This window comes from Aquarana catesbeiana, linkage group LG05 (assembly GCF_042186555.1).
Source record: "Aquarana catesbeiana isolate 2022-GZ linkage group LG05, ASM4218655v1, whole genome shotgun sequence".
NCBI lineage: Eukaryota > Metazoa > Chordata > Amphibia > Anura > Ranidae > Aquarana > Aquarana catesbeiana.
In genome coordinates, this window is record NC_133328.1 from 262994261 (window position 1) to 263014725 (window position 20465).

At 43.3% G+C, this 20465-nt stretch overlaps 1 protein-coding gene and 1 pseudogene across 4 annotated transcripts in view; both read left to right on the top strand.

Annotated features, from left to right (window-relative positions):
• MARCHF6 (membrane associated ring-CH-type finger 6) overlaps positions 1–20465 on the top strand; it is a 1314422-nt gene that overhangs the window by 503101 nt on the left and 790856 nt on the right. The window lies entirely within an intron of this gene.
• Positions 5331–5445, top strand: LOC141146326 (5S ribosomal RNA; annotated as a pseudogene).

A 20465-nucleotide genomic window follows, 5' to 3' on the forward strand; every position in this document is an offset into this window, starting at 1 on the left:
ATGCCAATTATCCCCCTTTTTTTAGGGACGTTAATCGCCTCCTCTGCCAATGGGATAACTATTCTCTCTCCCTTCTGGGATAGATTAATGTCCTTAAAATGTCCATACTACCAAAATTTTTATACCTATTTGAAACATTACCTGTCCCTATCCCCATGAGACAGCTGAAATCTATACAGAGATCATTTCTTAAGTTTATTTAGCTAGTCCTGTGGTATTCGCCCACCGTTCTAGTGGTGGTTTAGGTGCTCTTGATATCATTAAATACTTTTCTGCTTCTCACCTCAGGGCAACTGTCCCATGGTCAACTAGAGGTCGTCTAGCAGATCATCAGAAGTCAAAATGAGTATCACTTGCCAAGTACACTCCTGTGCAATGCTATGGTCAACCTTGGATACATCTATGGTTCAACTTAAAAGTTTTCTAAATCCAATGCTGTTCACCCTTTCGATATGGAAAAAAAAATCACAACAGTTCTCTCTTCTCCATGCCCACCTCTACTAAATGTGCTATTCAACCCGGATATTCCTAATAGTCTATCCTCCAGTAGAATGTATCCTTGGTTGCAAGCTAGTATTTTTCAACCTCAAAACATGTTACATACGCTTACTCATAGACTACTCTTTTACCAACACAAATATCAGGTTCCCAAACAACTTCTACTCTTACCTCCAATGTAAACGTTATTTCTTTAATCGTACATCACGGGACACAGAGCCATAGTAATTACTATGTGGGTTATAGTCCTCCTTCAGGTGCTGGACACTGGCACACCTTCAACAGGAAGTTGCCTCCCTATATAACCCCTCCCATACTGGGAGCATCTCAGATTTTTCGCCAGTGTCTAAGGTGTTGGTCACGAGTGAAAATGTGCTGTGCTGAGCTCCACTGGAGCAAACCTTGCTGGGGCTAGCTATGCAGCTGGATCCATTCAAAGTGTCTTTTAGGCCAAGTTGAATGGTGCCCGGGCCTTGTATCCGAAGAAACAAGGTTTTGCTTGTAAACACTTCTCTTTTTAGAGAGCTGAACCCCGGGATCCAGTACCTTTTGGTATTAAGGCCATAAAGTTTTACTGGCGGGGTGCTATTGCATGTCCAGGATTGTGGGTTCCCCGAGGGTCCCTGGTTCCTGAAGGTTTGTTAACGGAACCCCCCGTGAAGGGTGAAGATTGGGTCTGTTGTTTTTACCACAGAAAACCTTGCAGTGGGAAAGGTAAGTGGAGTTTTGTAAGGAATTTTTAAATTTTCTTATGAAATGTCTCCTTTAAAGTAAATGTTGTCATGCCTAAGTGTCACCACTGGGGGCTGTATGGAACATGTACCTTCTCATGATTTGCTCAGAAATCGCGCTGTGTCACAGAAGCAGCAGACTTTTTTTTCCCTCCGGCTACCAGGCAGACCTCCAGTAAGTTTGAGGGGTTATGCTTCCTCCAGACACCCCCATGGGGGCTGAACTCTTCGCCTCTTCATGAGGCAGAGTATAAGGGAGAACTAAAAATGGTCGGCAATGCAGTTTTCTTTCACCGCCCATACTTGGCGGTGGCTTCCAGGTCTCCTCCACGCCATCCCTCCCTCACTCACAAGCTGATCCCGTCACATCGGAGGCCTGTGCTTGCACGGGAAAACTTTTTTTGAAAGAGAAAAGGGGGGGCGCGATGCGAGGTGGGGGCGGGGCTTAGTGCGGCGTTAGCGTCCTCCAACGTGGGAGTGTGTTTTAAAAAAATACAAAAAAAATACAAAATTGTCGGAGAGGCATAAGAGCAAAGAGGAGCATGAAAGAGGTTTTGGTGACACAGGCATTTCCTATTTGACACATTTCCTATTTTCATCAAGCTGAGCATTAATAACAGCGGCAGCGGCTGACTATTGCTCAAGCAGTGGATGCGATTTCTTCTGGTAGTAACTCTGCTTTGTGCATCGGGCTATGGTCAGAAGGGGGGGGTTGAAACACCCCCAAAAAAAGGGTCTCCCTCAAGCTCTGGAAAGCCTACACATCTCTACAAATGGCATCCTCCACTGAGAGGGAGTGGCTGGTCAGAGTGAGCATCGGGGCCACAAAATGTTTGCAACTGTTTTCAACACTGCAGCCCCTGTTTATTTTATTAAAAATATCTTTTTTCCTCAGCCATGATAGGTTTAAAAAAAAAAAAGGTTTAGCGACTTTAATCGCATTCCCAATGTGGGTCAAAATGCGACAGGTTCTCTTCCATTACCCAGGACCCTCAAACTGAGGAACTAGGGGCAGGAGAAGACAAATTCCCTCAGGGGACCGCCGTGGTGAGGCTGATGACTCCTCTTCTAAGGTGTCAAATGCGGGAGAATCAACTGTTTCAATCTTAAGATTGATGGTGCAATTTCTTGCTGAATGGTCCGCTCCACATATATGTACCCTTAACTGAGTGTTTGGGTTTGCTAAAGCCTCCTCAAGCTGTGCATGCCTTTTCCTGTCCATTCATTGTTGGAAAACCCTTTTTTTGATCTGAGAGGATCACCCAGATAAGCATTATTTTTCCCTCCTAAAAGGTTTTTCACACTTTATCCTATGGTGGAGTAAATTCACCAAGTAGGGTATACCAGCAATTAACGCTGCTATATCCTCTGTGAATAAGAGTTTGACTTGTCTTGCAGACAATGCTCAAATGCTTAGGGATCCAATGGGTAAAAAGTTGGGATTCCTATTCAAAAAAAAAAAAAAACAAAACACTTTTTTCTCTGGCAGATTAAGTGTGTCAGCCTGCGCTGACAGTAATTGCTAAATCGTTGCAAGACCAGTTTAAACAGGTGTTCAAGGTTATCCTACTCAGCAGGCCCAGGATCTGGCAGCATTATGTTTGCAATAGTTGCTATGAGAGATTCTATCCTTCAGGCCTTGCGCTCTTTGCTAAGCACCATGCAGAAGCTCCTGGCTAGTCTTCCTTTTTGCAGTAAAACAGGTTTTGGGGATGTTTTGGATAATACATCCAAATAAATTCTAGTGGAAAAAGTACCCCTTTTGCCATTTAAAAAAAGGAGTAAATATATTTTAAAGCTCCTTCTTCTGTGTCAGGGACATCAGCCTCCAGGCAGTCATGATGGCTTCCGCCGTCAGGTTCAAAAGGTAATCCTCAGGGTTAACCCCAGGGACAAAAGAGGTCTTGGGGGAGGAAACCTACAAGATACTGAAGCCTCCTTATGAGGAGGCGCCCCCACTCGCTCAATAGGGGGAATTCTTCTGCAGTTCTCAAGGATCTGGCAGGAAGAGTGTCAAGACAAATGGGGGACTTCCTCGATAGCTCCAAGGTACAAACTGGAGTTCCAAGAGTTCCCATCGTCTTGTTTTCTCAGATCAAACGTTCCTAAGGATCCAGAGAAAAAGAAGACTTTCTCTCAAGCATTGGACCATCTTTTGGCAAAAAGTGATCATGGTGGCTCCCATGTAAGAGCAGCGGTTGGGGTTTGGTTGAATCCAAATGGACATTCTGGATCTCAAAAATCTAACTTCAGTTCCTGAATATAACCACTCTTTTTTCGTATTGGAGTCAATTCAATCAGTTATCTCCATCCTACAAGGTGGAGAACTTCTGGCATCAATCGACGTCAAAGATGTATACCTTAATATGCCAATTTCCTCGCTCACTAGTAATATCTACTTTTCAAGGTGGAAAATCTTCATTTTCAGTGTGTAGCTCTGCTTTCCGGTCTAGCTACTGCACCTTTGAGTGTTTACAAAGGTTCTGGCCCCTCTTCTAACCAGATTAAGGGCCCAAGGTATAACGATTATGGTTTACCTGGACAATCTGTTTTTTATAGTCCATTTGGTAGCCTGCTTAGACCAAAGTATGGTCACCACTTTCAACTACCTGGAATATCTAGGTCGGATTCTCAACCTAAAATTAAATAAAATAGTGACACTAAGTCAAAATAGCGGCGCTGAGTGTTTGCTCAAAAAGGTGTTGAATCACCCCAAAGTGACATGTGACTAAAAACCTCTTAGATGTAAATACAGGTATACATAATATATACTGAAAAAAATAAAAATTGAAACAATGAATATGTAACAATAATAAAAACCTGTGACAAGTGAAATAATATAGTGAAACTAATAAGTAAAAATTGCAAAAATAATATAAAAAAGTCCAGAAAGTTTTGAAAATCGATGTGAAGTTCTCTTATTTCATTCACCACGCCAGTGTGTCTGTGATTCAACTCCCTGGTATGGTATGAACAAGTGGTACAGCTGTACGCTAGGAATTATTTGGATTGTATACTTACATTGACCCAACTTGGAGTGACCTCTTTGAACCAGTCTGGTTGATAATCATGGTTGAATAGATACAATGGAGGGGAGAATGCACCCACCCAAGAACAAGAAGTACCGTAAATTATTCGCAGGATTACCAGGACAAGGCTTTGTATTGGTACACTTCTTTCATTTACATGTGGAGATTATGTGAGACACATGGCTGAAATTTGGATGCTTGCTTTGAAACCCTATCCATGTGGTTTAAATGCGCTTTAGCCTAACATGAAAATGTAGGCATTGGAATTCGGTGAGTGAGCTTCTTTAGGGGAGTGGAATCAGACACACTGGTGTGATGAATGAAATAAGAGAACTTCATATCAATTTTGGATCTCCTTTCAAAACTTTATGGACTTTTTTTATATTATTTTTGCAATTTTTACTTATTAGTTTCACTATATTATTTCACTTGTCACAGGGTGTTTATTATTGTTACATATTCATTGCTTCAATTTTTATTTTTTTCAGCATATATTATGTATACCTGTATTTACATCTAAGAGGTTTTTAGTCACATGTCACTTTGGGGTGATTCAACACCTTTTTGAGCAAACACTCAGCGCCGCTATTTTGACTTAGTGTCACTATTTTATTTATTTTATATTGACCAGAAGTTAAAATTCAGTTTTCATGTTTGATCTTTAAGTGGCAGCTTCCAGGTAAAAATATCTGTCCAGAGGCACAGTGGTTGTATTTTTGAATAGTGGCGTTTTTTTTCTCAGTTATACCAACAGGAATATACGGATTCTCAACCTAGGAGAAATCTTCTTTAAAACCATGAATAAGGCTAAAATACTTTGGTCTGATCATAGGTACGCCCAGAAAAGTTTATTCTTGCCCCAGGCAAAGATTAGCGCCATAAAGGAACTGATTTAGGTGGTTGAAGCAAGATGAATTCTAGTCAACTTTGCATGAGGTTGTTGGGAAAGATGGTGGCCTTATTCAAGGCCGTTCCTTAAGCTCAGTTTCTTTCGAAACTACTGCAAAACAGTATCCTATCAGCTTGGAACAAAAGGTTCAAGCTCTAAATTCTCAATGTGTCTGACTCCAAAGCCTACAGCCACATCACCCTGAAAGCGCCCGATCTCATCTGATCTTGGAAGCTAAGCAGGGTCGGACCTGGTTAGTACCAGGATGACCACCTGGAAATACCAGGTGCTGTAGGCTGGGTACGCCGGTCAGTTTATTGTTTATATCCAAAAATCCGCAAAGGGGAAAATCCTTCCTTCAGTTACCACGGAAGTGGCCCAGATCAGAAATGGCCTTGCCCATTATCATTCTAGAAATTCAGGCAAAGCACTTGGTTCTGAGGGCCTGAACATTCAGTTTACGGTGTTGTCCTGCCAGGATTCAGTCCAACTATGCCACAGCAATGGCCTATATTAATCACCAAGGGCGCACAAGAAGTTGTGCGGCCCAGAGAAAGGTGAATCATATCCTATCTTGGGCAGAAAACAATATACTTTGCGAAGCAAGTGGTCGTTGCCATTTGGTGAGACGGGTCTTTGATAACACCCTGTAGGTTGGCGAAACATGTCGACGTATTTCCAGTGGCACTGACGTCATTTCCTGCTCCTTGGAACGCACTTTCTGGTTTCTGGAACGCACACTGTGAGCAGCGTCCGGATCCATCTCATCCCTTTACATGCCTGTTTTTATGAACTATTTTGTAAGTACCCATTTGTATATGGAAAAAATCCCTTTTCAGACTGTACTTTTCACTATTAGTTCCATTTTTTTTTAATCCTTTTTTGGTGCCTGGTCATTCTGCTGAGAAATTCCAACAAGAAATACTTTGATCTGATGTGCACAACACCACTCCTGAGCGTCTCTGGATACTATCACATAAGCCTGAAGTGACCCCCAGACTGCAAAGCTGGGGGTCATCACCATTTGGTGAGTGGGGACACATGTGGGGGTGGCGTTTCTGCACCTGAAAAGTCCTGGAGCGTCTGTGGTCCATTGCACTTCAAAAGTTTTTTTCCATTGCGGATCAGAACATTCAGCACATTTATTTGGACTTTATATGTTTTTTGCTTTATATATTCACATCTGCACTCATGTACACTTAGTCACACATGTTAATAACATTTGTGAGCGCCACATTTCCATAATTTTACATTGTCAGGTTCAGTGGTTTCTATCTTCATTAATGCAAGGGAGCCAGCCTCCATAATTATATATTATGGAGTCTGGGAAACACATGTCTCCTGGTGTGAAACCAGGGTTTGCACCCCAGGAAATAGGTCAAAGGTAGAATCCTTGACTATCTGCAGATGGGGTGAGAAATAAAGCTGGCCTTGAGTGCTTTCTAAGGACAGGTCTCGGCCTTATCTGTGTTATTTCAACGACCACTTTCTTTGCTTTCTTTGGTTCGTAACTTTATTCAGGGGGTAAAATGGCTTAATTCCCGGTTAGGTCACCCCTGAACCTTTAGGACTTGAATTTAGTTTTGGCGACATTACAAAACAGCCTTTTTTTGGACTGATGCGACTATTCCCTTGGTCCTTTTTGGACAAGGAAACAATTTTTTCTGGTAACCATATCTGCTGTAAGAAGGGTATCGGAATTGGCTGCTTTTTCTTGTAAAGAGCCATATTATTATTGTTCATATGGATAAGGTAGTATTGTGTCCTCATCCTAACTTTTTACCGAAGGTAGAATCAGGTTTTTATCTAAACCAGGATATTGTTCTATCTTCATTTTTTCCAGAACCCCGTTCTATGGAAGAAAAATCACTTCATTCTCTTGATGTGGTGAGAGCAGTCTACTTAAAAACAACTGCTCAGATTCGTAAAACGGATGTTTTGTTCGTATTGCCTGTAGGTCCTTAAAGAGGACAGGCAGCATGGAAATCTACTATTCTAAATGGATTTGACAAGTAATCGTTCTAGCTTATGGTTTAAAGAGGTAGTTTCTACCCTTTCAAATCAAAACACACTCCTCTAGGGCTGTTAGTGCTTCGTGGGCAGTGCATCACCAAGCATCCATGGCTCAAATCTGCAAGGCCGCAACTTGGTCTACAATCCATACATTTACCAGATTCTATCAGGTGGATGTAAAAAGACATGAGGATGTTGCCTTTGGCCGCAGTGTACTGCAGGCAGCAGTATAAGTCCTCTGATCTCATGGTGCCCTACTTTTGTTGTGTATCCCTCCCCTCAGTTGGCATTGTTCTGGGACATCCCACATAATAATTACTATGGCTCTGTGTCCCGTGATGTACGATTAAAGAAAATAGGATTTTTATAACAGCTTACCTGTAAAATCCTTTTCTTTTGAAGTACATCACGGGACACAAAGGTCCCGCCCCTCTGTCTAGTATACACGTGTATTGCTTTGCTACAAAACTGAGATGCTCCTGGTATGGGAGGGGTTATATAGGGAGGCAACTTCCTGTTTCGGGTGTGCCAGTGTCCAGCACCTGAAGGTGGACTATAACCCACATAGTAATTACTATGGCTCTGTGTCCCGTGATGTACTTCAAAAGAAAAGGATTTTACAGGTAAGCTGATATAAAAATCCTATTTTTGCCTCTAAATCTTCGTCTTTAACCCTGGATAAGCCCATAGCATTTGAACTTTTATGTACCCAAGGTCCCTATCAAACCCACCTAATATCGTCTATCTATAAAATCCTTCATGATGCTGTTCTGCTTAACAACTCTTATCACCCCTTACAGGCCTTGAGATGTATGGAGTAGAGAGACAAAGCATATAAGGTATTACTTTTCTGGTATAGAACTTCTTCATAGATATGACCCTAAGGTTACTTGGCTGTGCTGGAGGTGTCGTTGTAAAGTGGGCTCACATTATCACAATTTTTGGGACTGCCCTATTAACTGACCTTTTTGGTCTTCTATTCAGTCTCTTTTAAAAAGCCTTCTTGGGAGGAGTCTTTCCCTGGACCCAGTCCATTTCTTCTAGGCTTTCCTATCCCGGGCATCTCCAAACATGCCAAGACATTGGTTGCTTTCATTTTATTAGCTGCTAAATGGGTCATACCCCTAGGATGGATGTCACCTTCTCCCCCAACAATATCCCAATTGCTACAGGCCATAGCTCATATCTGCAGAATGAAACATTTTACAGTTGTGGTGCATGACTCTCTGCCCCAATTTTCGAAAATTTGGCATTTATGGGATTTTAATCTGGAATCGTTATCCCAAGCCCCTATCTGATTTCTCGGCTTTCTACAATATTTAATTACCTATGTCCCCATTTTTCTCTCCTTACTCGCCAAGGTGTACTCCCAATGACACCAATAATGGGGCACAATTTCTTCTAACAACACCAATGATGGAGCACACTTCCTCCCAATGACACCAGTGATGGGGCACAATTTCTCCAAATGATACCAAAGATGGGGCACAATTCTTACAAATTACACTAACGATGGTGCCCAGGGACACCAATAATGGTATACACTTCCTCCCAGTGTGACACCAAAGATGGGGCAGTTTTTTCCCCACTGACGTCGGGACCTTTTCTACTCCAAATGGCCACAGTCCTGCCCTCCTGAAGTTCGAAGCACAGTAAACCGGTCCTTTGTTTAGAAAGTTTGGAGACCCATGCTCTAGATAATGGAATTACAGCACTTGATGCACGTGTAAGGCACAATCTGTCAAGACTTGATTTTGAAAGTTACTCTGTAGCATTGGAAATAAAGTTTGATAGACTCGACTTACCTGTATTTTGTAAATGCTGCAGACCTGGCTCTATCTACCTGTGACAACACCCTCTATACCTACTATAAACTTGCTCTTATTATTGCCTTCGCTAAATTGTAAACTACATTTGCCACGCATCCTGCCTCTCTCACTGGGATGGGTCGAGCAACTTGCGCATCAACGTTGTTTTATAATACATGCTTGATAGGTCTAGCGCTGTCTACTGTTCTGCTTTGGGGAGCTGGAGCGGGAGAGAGAAGGTATATAAAAGATGGGAGGTGCTTCCCCTGAGTTTCTTGCTCTCACCGGTGTTTATAGCCTCGGTTTTGCGTGGGCAGTGAGGACATGCTGGGGCTCCACCGGGGCTTCAGATGTTGGAGGTCCAGTGGAGTGGGGACAGAAGACACCTTGTGCGGGTTGTCGCTGTGGAGAGGGAGACACCCACGCGGGATTGGTGGACTGATTCACAGGAGAGGTCATCTTTTTGATGGCATGAGGGTCTTCTGTGACTTGATCCCTACTAGAAATTTGTATAACCTCCCTGGGTGTCAGTCTGCTATATCCCAAGCGTGCAGTTGGGTCCTCTGACATGGTGGAGCCATCCCTGTCCAGATAATGGATAGGAGGATGACTCCATGCTGTCTTGGGTGACTCTCCTAACTTACAGTTCCAATAATGAGGGAATGTTCTTTTGTTACTTAGGTTATACAGATACACTATTATGCTTGCCGTTACTGTAATGTTTTTTCATGCCGAGCTGGGTGGGTGGGGGCAAACCCTGTTGGTTCCTGTCTACCACCTCCCCCACTTAGGCTGGTGCATTTCCCCAGCAACAACGCTGACTGAAGTGTGCTGCTGGCAATATTTTGCCACTATAGCTATATAGTATAGCTAAGGGCCGTGTACCTATCTACACGACCCTCTGAACCGAACTAAAAAATTTTTCTGTTAAAGTAGTTTTTCTTTCTCTTCTCCTCACTTCTACACTTCTACTTCATCTATACTGCTTTCGGTACTGTGATCCCTTCACTTTCCCTCTCTAATCCCTGCTCCTTACCCTGGGATGGATACTGTTAAGATACGTTCGCTCAATGCCAAGGGGATAAATACCCCCAACAAGAGACATATACTCTTAAATGACCTGAAACGCTCACATGTGGCGCTCAGATGTGGCGTTTATCCAGGAATTGCACTTCAGTTGATAAACTTCCCATTTTAAAGAATAGGTTTTACCCACTTAATTACCATTCTACTAATAACCTAGCCAAATCCAAGGGCGTATCCATACTACTATCCAACCGACTCCCGTGGTCTTGCCAGGACACCCTGGCGGACCCAGCAGGATGCTTTATGTTCATTAAAGGTTCAATAGGAGAGGTTAAAATGACATTTGCTACATTGCTATATATGCCCCTAATGACCGCCAAGATTCTTTTCTTAGCCGCACATCAGACCTGCTCTTGGAATTCTCCGAAGGTCAGTTGATCTTAGGAGGCAACTTCAATGTTATCTTACTTCCCAATGTGGATACTTCTTCTGGCTCCTCCTCCGTTGTTCTGGTGTTCGCAAGCGAGTGGCACAATACCTTCACAAGGCCCAAATGATTGACATCTGGCGATTACAGCACTCGGGTGAGAAAGATTACACCTTTTACTCTTTTCCTCAACTACACATGCATAGACTATTTTATGATCCTGCACGCGCAGTTACAGGCTGTGCAAAGTTCAGCAATTGGTCAGACCACACACCAATTGAGTTAATATAAAAAAATTTCGGAGCTTCCAGGACTAGGTTCCGGAGACTGAACGATAGCCTCCTGCAGACCCCTGAGGTAGCGGAGGAGGTCCAATGAGAACTGTGTCTGTACTTTCAAATCAACAAACAACCTGACTGCGATATAGGGATCCTATGGGAAGCCCACAAATCAGTTATCCGAGGTGTAATCATCAAACACGGAGCACGTCTTAAACGCCAAGGGGCAGAGAAACTTGCATCTCTCCTCCACGACATCCACAAAGTCGAGGCCCAACACAAACATGCCCCGAATCCAGCGATTGAACAAAACCTCTTTTCCCTTCACAAGCAGACTACGGACTTATTAAGATACCAAGCCAAGGCTGCCATACAACGATGCCGAAGACTTTGCTATGAGTCAGGAGATAAATGCGGAAGAATGTTAGCCCGCTCGATTAGAGAACAAAAATTAGCTTCATATATCCCCCAAATTATTACACATCACAACAAAAAAGTGGTGCTCCCTAAACAGATTGCACAGATTCTTCCCTATACAACAGTCCCCTGTCAGGGCTGGGCTCAGCCCTTCCTTCTCTGAGCTAGCCGCTGAGCTGTCGGCTAATTGCCAGCTCCTTTTTCTTCACAGTGACTCAGCTGTTGATGATCTGCTCGTCAGTCCTGGCTACTTAAAGCTGTCCAGCTCACTTCATCTCTGCCTTCGCCTTTGGTCACATCTCAGAGACTTTCTCCTGCGTTCCTGTTGAAGACTTGCAGAAATGTATGGTTATTCCTGTGCTATCATGTGTGTTGTAATGAGGCTAATGGAAAAGCTGCCTGCACTGGATAGGGTACACCCTGCCCCTACTATTCAGTGAAACAAAAATCGAGCGTTGTGCTGCGCTAATCCAGCAACAAAATATTACAAAATAGAGAATAAAAATACAAAGTAAAATAAAAGTAAAGTGACAGTGCTATTGATATATACACTAGTCCAAGAGCATATAGTAATAAAAGTAAACCATAGACATAAAGTGACAGTGCTAATGATATCACACTACCCAATAGATAGCAGCTAGTGACTATAGCAAACAAGGTAAATCAACACACGTGATCAAAACATGTGAAAAGTAAATACGGTGTGTATAAGTGCAACTTGCAAACAAAATCAGTGATAATAGCACCAAAGGATGAACTTAATCTTAAAGTATATCTAATAAATGCAAACAGTGCGGACATCTAAAAGAATAGCTTAAATAAAGTGCAAATGTACAGTGTGGATAGTATCATATAGTGCATACCATGCACACAGCAAGCAAACACTGAGCAAAGTGACTTGTGCAAAAAATTTAAAAAATCAATTCTTGTGACTAAAAGTTCATAATGTCCAAATAAAATAATTAATGAATATATGACAGTCCTCCTTTATAGGGTGAAGTGGCTGGAACAAATCTATATTGGTGTTTCCTCTTCGTGCAACCAAACCACACACTTATAAGTAATGGCCCCTTACCTTCAGGTAATGGGGTAATGGCATGAGACCAATATTGGAAGTAACAGCCCTTTTAACCTATCGCAGGAATTTGATCCTTCCAGATATCGGGGCAGCGGAGTAAGACCAGTGCCTGGGAGTAGCAACCTTTTATCCTATAATCGACATCTTTATGCAGGAGCTCAGTCCCTCCACGGATATAAGGGGGGTAAAGATGGAAAAAAGGAAGGTCCCAAAATAGTGTAATATTGTAGGCTAAAAGCTTAGTTTTATTAGCATAAAAAGTACTCACATAGCATCAATCAAACAGTTGCCTTATCTCTGACAAGCGGCAAACTCGTAATCTCCAGTCAGCATAGAGTGCCTGTCCCGTCCCACTATGTTTTGATCACATGTGTGTTGCTTTACCTTGTTTGCCATAGTCACTAGCTGCTATCTATGAGGTAGTGTGATATCATTAGCACTGTCACTTTATGTCTATGGTTTACTTTTATTACTATATGCTCTTGGACTAGTGTATATATCAATAGCACCGTCACTTTACTTTTATTTTACTTTATATTTTTATTTTCTATTTTGTAATATTTTGTTGCTGGATTAGTGCAGCACCACGCTCGCTTTTTGTTTCCTGTTGAAGACTTGCTTGACTGATGTCCCTTCTGGCTCCTGATCCTGCTTGCTGTACTACTACGTTGATCTCTGGCTCTCTGACATTGGCATTGGCTGACTACCCGATCTGGTTACTGAACTATGGCTATGTATTGACTACGCTTACTCTGTTTACCTTTTTATTATTATTAAACAAGTGTGATTAACTGTACTTCTTCTGTCTCGGTCCGATTCCTTGGTTTCTGACATCCCCATCCCAGACTCAAATGGAACCCCAAGTTTCGAGAAGATTTGAAAGCGCCAATAACCTTAGACAAACTGCAGGATGCACTTATTGTCTCTAAGATAGGAAAAGCTCCAGGTCCCAACGTTTTTTCACTGCAGTACAAGAGATTCCTCCCACTTCTGGGTCCTCACATGGTGGAACTGTTCAATAAAATAGGCTCCAAAACACTCTTTAGAGACACCTTAAAAGCCCATGTCACAGTAATCCCTAAAAAGGGAACGGACCTCACTTGCTGCGGCAGTTACAGACCTATCGCACTCCTGAACTGCAACCTTAAATTGTTTACGAAGATTATTGCCACTCGAAACGCGCAACATCTACAGCCGCTGATTCATCTCCAGCAAGTGGGATTCCTCCCAACTAGAGAAGCCTGCGATAACACAATTAAAGTGTTAAACCTAATCCACACTACACAGGAGACGCAAACTCCATGTGTTCTAATAGGCACAGACGCTGAAAAGGCATTTGACTGCGTGAACTGGCGATTCATGTTTGCGGTCTTACGTCATATAGGCCCAAGTTAAAGCCAACAGGATTTTGTCAGACCCCTTTCCCATAACAAATGGGACGAGACAGGGGTGCCCATTGTCGCTGTTGCTCTGTCCCTGGAACCTTTTCTCTGTACAATCAGCCTAAACCCAGACATCACGGGAGTTAGAGTAGGAGATGGGCAACACAAAATTTCAGCTTACGCAGATGACTAGCTCTTCTCCCTCACTAACTCATCGGTGTCGCTTCCCAACCTTATACGCAAATTCAAAAACTACGGCCGACGGTCTAACTTATGGATTCACTTCAGCAAATTAGAAGCTATGGGGGTGGGCGTTTCTTCTGTTCTGTTTCAGACCTTGCAGTCAAAGTTTGTTTAAGTGGACAGATACAGCTCTGAAATATCTGGGAACGTATATCCCTTCTAATTTATCTCGGGTCTTTAAACTCAACTCCCCCCTCTGACCAGAACACATGTTTTCTTGGAGACTTGGAATGGGGATTGCATTCATGGTTCGGTAGATGTAAACTTCAATATATGTGTATCCTAACCCAAGTATTTATACCCTTTTTAAACCCTACCGATCAAGATACCTGTCAGGTCCCACACTTACCAGACAGATGAGTCCGCTTGGGCAGAGGGTAGGCTCCCTTACGTATCCGATTCGGGGCCCCTGGTAGAGTAGACAGGAGGCCCACGAGTGCGGAATGGTATGAGGGCCTGAAGCTAGGGTTCTGGAGCAAGATGGTCTGGCAAGCAACCGGTAGAGCTTCAGGGCTGGATGGAGCAGATGCTGAGCAGGAGCTAATCAGGCTGGTCACACACAGGCAGAGGTCGGCAACGGGCTGGCAGCAACGGTACAAGGGAGAAGGCAGAAACAAGGTCAGACAAGCCGGGGTCGGGTTCAGGCAGCAATCAAGGGAGGTCCAAAGGCAAGCCGGGTCACAACGGGTAAACACTACCGAGATACAGGAACACAAGATGATCACGGAACAAGACACAGAGCTGTTTGATCAGGCAGCACCGAACAGGGACAGAGGCAGACTTAAATAAGCTGATTGGCGGCAAAACGCTGCGCACGTGCATACGCCGATTCGCCAAAGCGCCGCGCGCCCCCGCACACGCCCGAGCGCGTTCCCGATGCCGGCGTGCACGCCAACGCCACCGGGCACGCCTGCGGTAACGCCCATAGGTGAACGCGCGCTAGCGCGAATGCGCGTACGCACATCCGCCCGGACGCCACCCTGCACGCCACGGCCGGTCAGACCAGACACGCCAGCGCCCCCCGGAACACGCGCCCCAGCACGCACGGAGACACGGGCACCAACGCGCCCCCGCGCGCACCGGCGCCCAACCAGGTAACCTCTCTGACAGTGCCCCCTCCTCAAGGGCAGACTCCGGATGCCCAGCTGGGCCATCTTTGCGGCATGAGAAGTTTTAAAGGACTGAAGAAGTTCTCTGGCATGCAGGTTACTTTCTGGCTCCCATGAATTGTCTTCAGGTCCATAGCCCCTCCATTTTACCAGATATTGAATCTGATTGCGTCTTCTTCTGCAATCTAAAATTGCCTCCACCTCGAACTCCTCCTCGCCGTTAACCAAGATAGGTTTGGGTGGCCCAATACTACGGCCAGAAAAATAGTTGGGGGTAACCGGCTTCAAGAGGGACACGTGGAAGACTGGGTGTATCCTCAGGGAGTTAGGAAGGTCAAGTTCGTATGCCACATTGTTGATTTTCCTTTTGATCAAGAACGGACCCAGGTATTTGGGGCCCAGTTTTCTGGACGGGCAGGCCAACTTCAGGTTAGCGGTAGACAACCAGACAGAATTGCCGGGTTCCAGGACAAGTTCTCCCCGTCTTTTCCTGTCAAAGATTTTCTTGTAGTCTTCCTGAGCCTTGGTCATGGTTTCCTGCAGCAATTTGTTGTTGTTTGAAAAAAAATCCAAAGTTTCGGATACCGCAGGAACAGGGCACTCAGGAAATGGTCCAGGCAAGAAGGATGGGTGGAAACCATAATTGGCATAAAACGGAGACTGATTAGTAGCTGAGTGTAGTGAGTTATTGTAGGCGAACTCTGCGATGGGAAGCAGGGAAGCCCAGTCATCCTGGGAGAATGCAGAAAAACAGCGGATGTATTGCTCCAGGGTTTGATTCGTCCTCTCGGTTTGTCCATTTGACTGAGGGTGGTAGGCCGAGCAAAAGGACAATTCGATTTCAAGGGCGCCACAAAGGGCCTTCCAGAATCTGGAGGTAAATTGGACGCCCCTGTCTGAGACTATATTGGTCGGAACCCCATGCAGTCTGACGATCTCCTTAATAAAGATGGAAGCGGTCTCCATGGCAGAAGGGGTGCCCTTCATGGGGAGAAAATGGGCCATTTTTGACAGTCTGTCCACCACAACAAAAATGGACGAAAAGCCTTCTGATGAGGGGAGTTCAACGATAAAGTCCATTGAAATCATGGCCCATGGTCTCTCTGGGACTGGTAATGGTCTCAACAGACCCCATGCTCTTGTCCGGCTAGTCTTGTTTCTGGCACACGTGTTACAAGACTCCACATATTCCTTGCAGTCCTTAGTAAGGTGAGGCCACCAAAAGGTGCGTTGGACAAGGTCAGTTGTCTTCCGTGTGCCAAAGTGACCAGCAAGTTTGTGATCATGGCACAGGTTTAACACCCGTACTCTTAGCTCCTCAGGGACCACAATTTTATTCTTGAACCAGAACAGTCCATCTTTGGCACAAGCTTCAGCAGGTGGAGACATTCCCATAGAGGCTCGTCTGATTTGGGAGATTAGATCTTCCTGTAGGATTAGGAAATTTCCAGAGGGCAAGATGGTGTCTGGAGACAGGGTCTTCTCAGAATCGGGAAACATTCGGGAAAGGGCGTCGGATTTGACATTCTTGGATCCAGGTCTATAGGTGATATGGAAAATAAATCGGGAAAAAAAAAGTGCCCATCTGGCCTGCCGTGGTTTCAATCTCTTGGCCGTTCTTAGATATTCTAAGTTTTTGTGGTCTGTGTAGACCAAAATGGGGTGCGCTGCACCTTCCAGGAGATAACGCCATTCCTCCAGGGGTGTTTTAATGGCTAGAAGTTCCCGATCTCCCACGTCGTAATTTTTCTCAAAAGAGGAGAGTTTACGTGAGAAGAATCCCACAGGGTACAGGAGTGCTTTGGCGCCTTGTCTCTGTGAGAGCACAGCTCCAACTGCAACTTCAGAAGCATCCACTTCCAGAACGAAGGGCAAGGCAGGGTTGGGATGCTTGAGAATAGTGGCTGACGTGAACAGCGCTTTGAGTTTTTCAAAGGCCTCTTGTGCCTTAGGGGTCCAGCAGAACCGGCTTCCTTGTTTAATAAGTTCTGTAATGGGAGTTATGATCGAAGAGAATCCCTTAATAAATTTCCTATAGAAATTGGCAAAGCCAATAAAACGCTGTACTCCCTTCTTGTCTATAGGTGCAGGCCAGTCCAGGATAGCGGATACTTTTTGTGGATCCATTTTAATGCCGTCAGGGGAAATGATCAGGCCTAGGAACTGGATAGATTGGAGCTCAAACTCGCATTTTTCAAGTTTGGCGTAAAGCCCATGTTGTCTAAGCCGGGTGAGTACGTTTCATACGTGTTGGCGGTGTTCCATCAGAGAAGCAGAGAAAACCAGGATATCGTCCAGGTAAACGATGACGTATAAGTCCAGGAGGTCATGAAAGATATCGTTGACAAAATGCTGGAACGTAGCCGGTGCGTTGCACAGACCAAAGGGCATGACGAGGTACTCGTAATGTCCGAATCGAGTACGAAAGGCCGTCTTCCATTCGTCCCCCTCTCTTATGCGTATCAAATTATAGGCTCCACGGAGGTCTAGCTTAGTGAAGATGGTAGCAGATCCTAATCTCTGAAATAATTCGGGAACCAAAGGTAGTGGATATCTGTTCTTTATAGTGATCTTATTAAGCTCCCGGTAATCGAGGGGGCAGGAGGCGGAGCCTAGCGGAGCAGACATGCATTGTTAGAGCTCCACACCGCTGAGGAGAGAAGAGAAGGACAAAGCGGAGCCTGCAGGCTCAAAAGGTATCCATTTGAACCTTTTTGCCCCAGGGAACAAACTGTGAAAGTTTGGGCAGGAAATATGGTACTGGGAGGAAACCGTGGCAGAAATAAAAATCACCTCACAAAGAGCTCACAGGCACTCACTGCAGCTGAAGCAGCTCCAGTCACCTCACAAGATACAGCATCAGGGCGCTCTCATAGACAGAAAATGTCACAGCAAGACTCTCCATTTGAGTCAGATACAGAACAAATCCTCTCACAAACTTCTCCACAAGCCTCCTCAGCATCCCCAGTAATATTATTACAGTTTGAAAAGATGCTTCATAAGGCTTTAAAACAAACCTCAGACCAAATAACAAAAAGCCTAACCAAAGAAATAAGAGAGCTGGGAAACCGCACCGCAGCCTTAGAAATAAAAATGGATGAAATTGAAATTACAACCCAAGAAAATATAACAGAATTGGAACAATTAAAAAAAGAGCATTTAATACTTCAAACTAAGCTCGAAGATTACGAAAATAGAGCCAGACGTTCAAACTTGCGCATAAGGGGAATACCTGAAACTGTGACAGACCTGCAATCTACTATTACTGCTCTATTACAAGAACTAAAGCCAGATATCCCTATTGAACGTTTAGAACTGGACAGAGTACACAGAGCCCTCACAGCCAAAAAGATGGACCCCCACGTGATATAATCACAAAATTTCATTATTACAGAACGAAAGAACAAATACTAATTGCTGCAAGAGAAAAAAAGGAACTTAATTTTCAAGGACACAATTATCAAATTTTTGCTGACCTATCCCAACTTACTATTACTAAAAGACGATCCATGAAACCCCAACTAATGGAACTGCAACGCCACAACATTATGTATCAATGGGGCTTCCCCTTTTCAGTCAGATTTAACTACCAAGGTACAATTTACAGAAGCAGATCAGCAGATGAACTACAACAAACCCTTTTTGAACCCACAAGCAGCAACACCCCAACACGCAGAAGAATGGCATCATCTTCACCTTCAGGCAGCACCCAGAAAGTTTCAGAACAAAATGGGAATCATCATTCTCACAAAAGAGGCCGTTATGCCACATCATCCATGGACCAAGAAGATTCAATGGACTGACATCCTAATTCCTGATATCTCTTCATTTATTATACTAAGAGATGGTTCTCTATAAAAAACCTATATTTATAACTGAATGTAACTGCATTCTGATAGTCACACACTGTGTGGGATCATGTTACATTCCAGTTATATTTCTTATTACTTCTGATTCATATAGCCTTAGAATATATAAGTGAAATAAGGAAATTCTTGTTCAGTTATATATTATCAGGTAATAACAATAGATTTATTACTTTTTAGGACAAATATGTTCAATAATCCAGAAGTAATGGAAGCTTTTTCTTTCTTTTCTTAAAACAAATATATTATTACCTAACTAGTTCCTAGAATTATGTTTTTGTTTATTCTAATCTGAAGCAATACAACCTCAATTTTATGAGTTAACATATCTAAACAGTTACATATGAATAAAATATGTGATTGTTTACTCTAAAAGGGTTAAAATCCCCAAATAATTCAAACTATCTTCATCAATACCAAAGTTATTAACAGTACCTTTCTAACTGAATTATTTAGCCTAGGGCAAGACTAACCATATACAACCACCCTGGAATAAATAATTTCAACAAAAACTATATTCTGCACTCCAATTAATGAAACATCATTTTGATGTCTTTTGACATAGCACTTCTCTCCTGTAAGCGGAAGATCCGTGTACCCCCATTAGCCCTCCTCATTCTCCCAACCATATTATGTGGGAGTGTGACGAAGGCACTTATTCCCCTGAGAGAGATATTTATTCTCTTTCACGGGTAAATTGTGATTACTTGCAAAAAATAATTTATACAATGTATCATCTAATCTCATATGTTTTTTGTTTACTCTTTACTCCAGAATTCACTGGTTTCTTTTCTATCTATTCATCTCTTCAGTCCACACAGGTTGATCTGCGCAGTCAGCTCTGCATAACAAAAAGTAAGTCAAAACTATTTGATCTATTGCCATGGCACCACTGAATATACTTTCCCTGAATGTTCAGGGAATAAATGTCCCTCAAAAAAGGACCAAAGCCTTCCGTACTTTCCATAACAAGAAGGCTCACATAGTATGCCTCCAAGAAACACACTTCACCAAAGATTCTACTCCAAAATATATTTCTCCTTTTTATCAACAAATTTACACGGCTTCTGCCTGTACCAAGCAAAGGGGAACGCTAATTGCATTTCACCGATCCACACCATTCACCTTATCATCAGAAATTAAAGACCCAGAAGGTAGATACCTGATACTCATGGGTTATATAATGGATACAGCAATCACGGTGATTTCCTACTACGCTCCTAACAAACAACCTACACCATTCCTCTCACATATATTACAAGTGATTAATACACACAAAATAGGAACAGTGATAATGTGTGGGGATTCAAACCAGGTCCTCCTCCCATTTCTAGATAAATCACCTTTTACACCATCCAAAATAACCTCTAGATTACCTTTTTCTCAACTTCTTTCCAAATACAATCTGGTAGATTCGTGGAGAGAAAGTAACCCAATGAAAAAGAAATTCACTTATTTCTCGCACCCTCATCAAACCTTCACCAGAATAGATCATATTTTTCTAACAATAGGAATGATACCAGAAATTATTGCATCGGATATAATTCCGATTCCGTGGTCTGACCATAATGCAGTATACACTACTATAGCCTCAGCCATACCAAAAGCGCATGACCCAACGTGGTACTTACCGGACATAATGCTCAAACACCCACTACATCAGATGGCCAT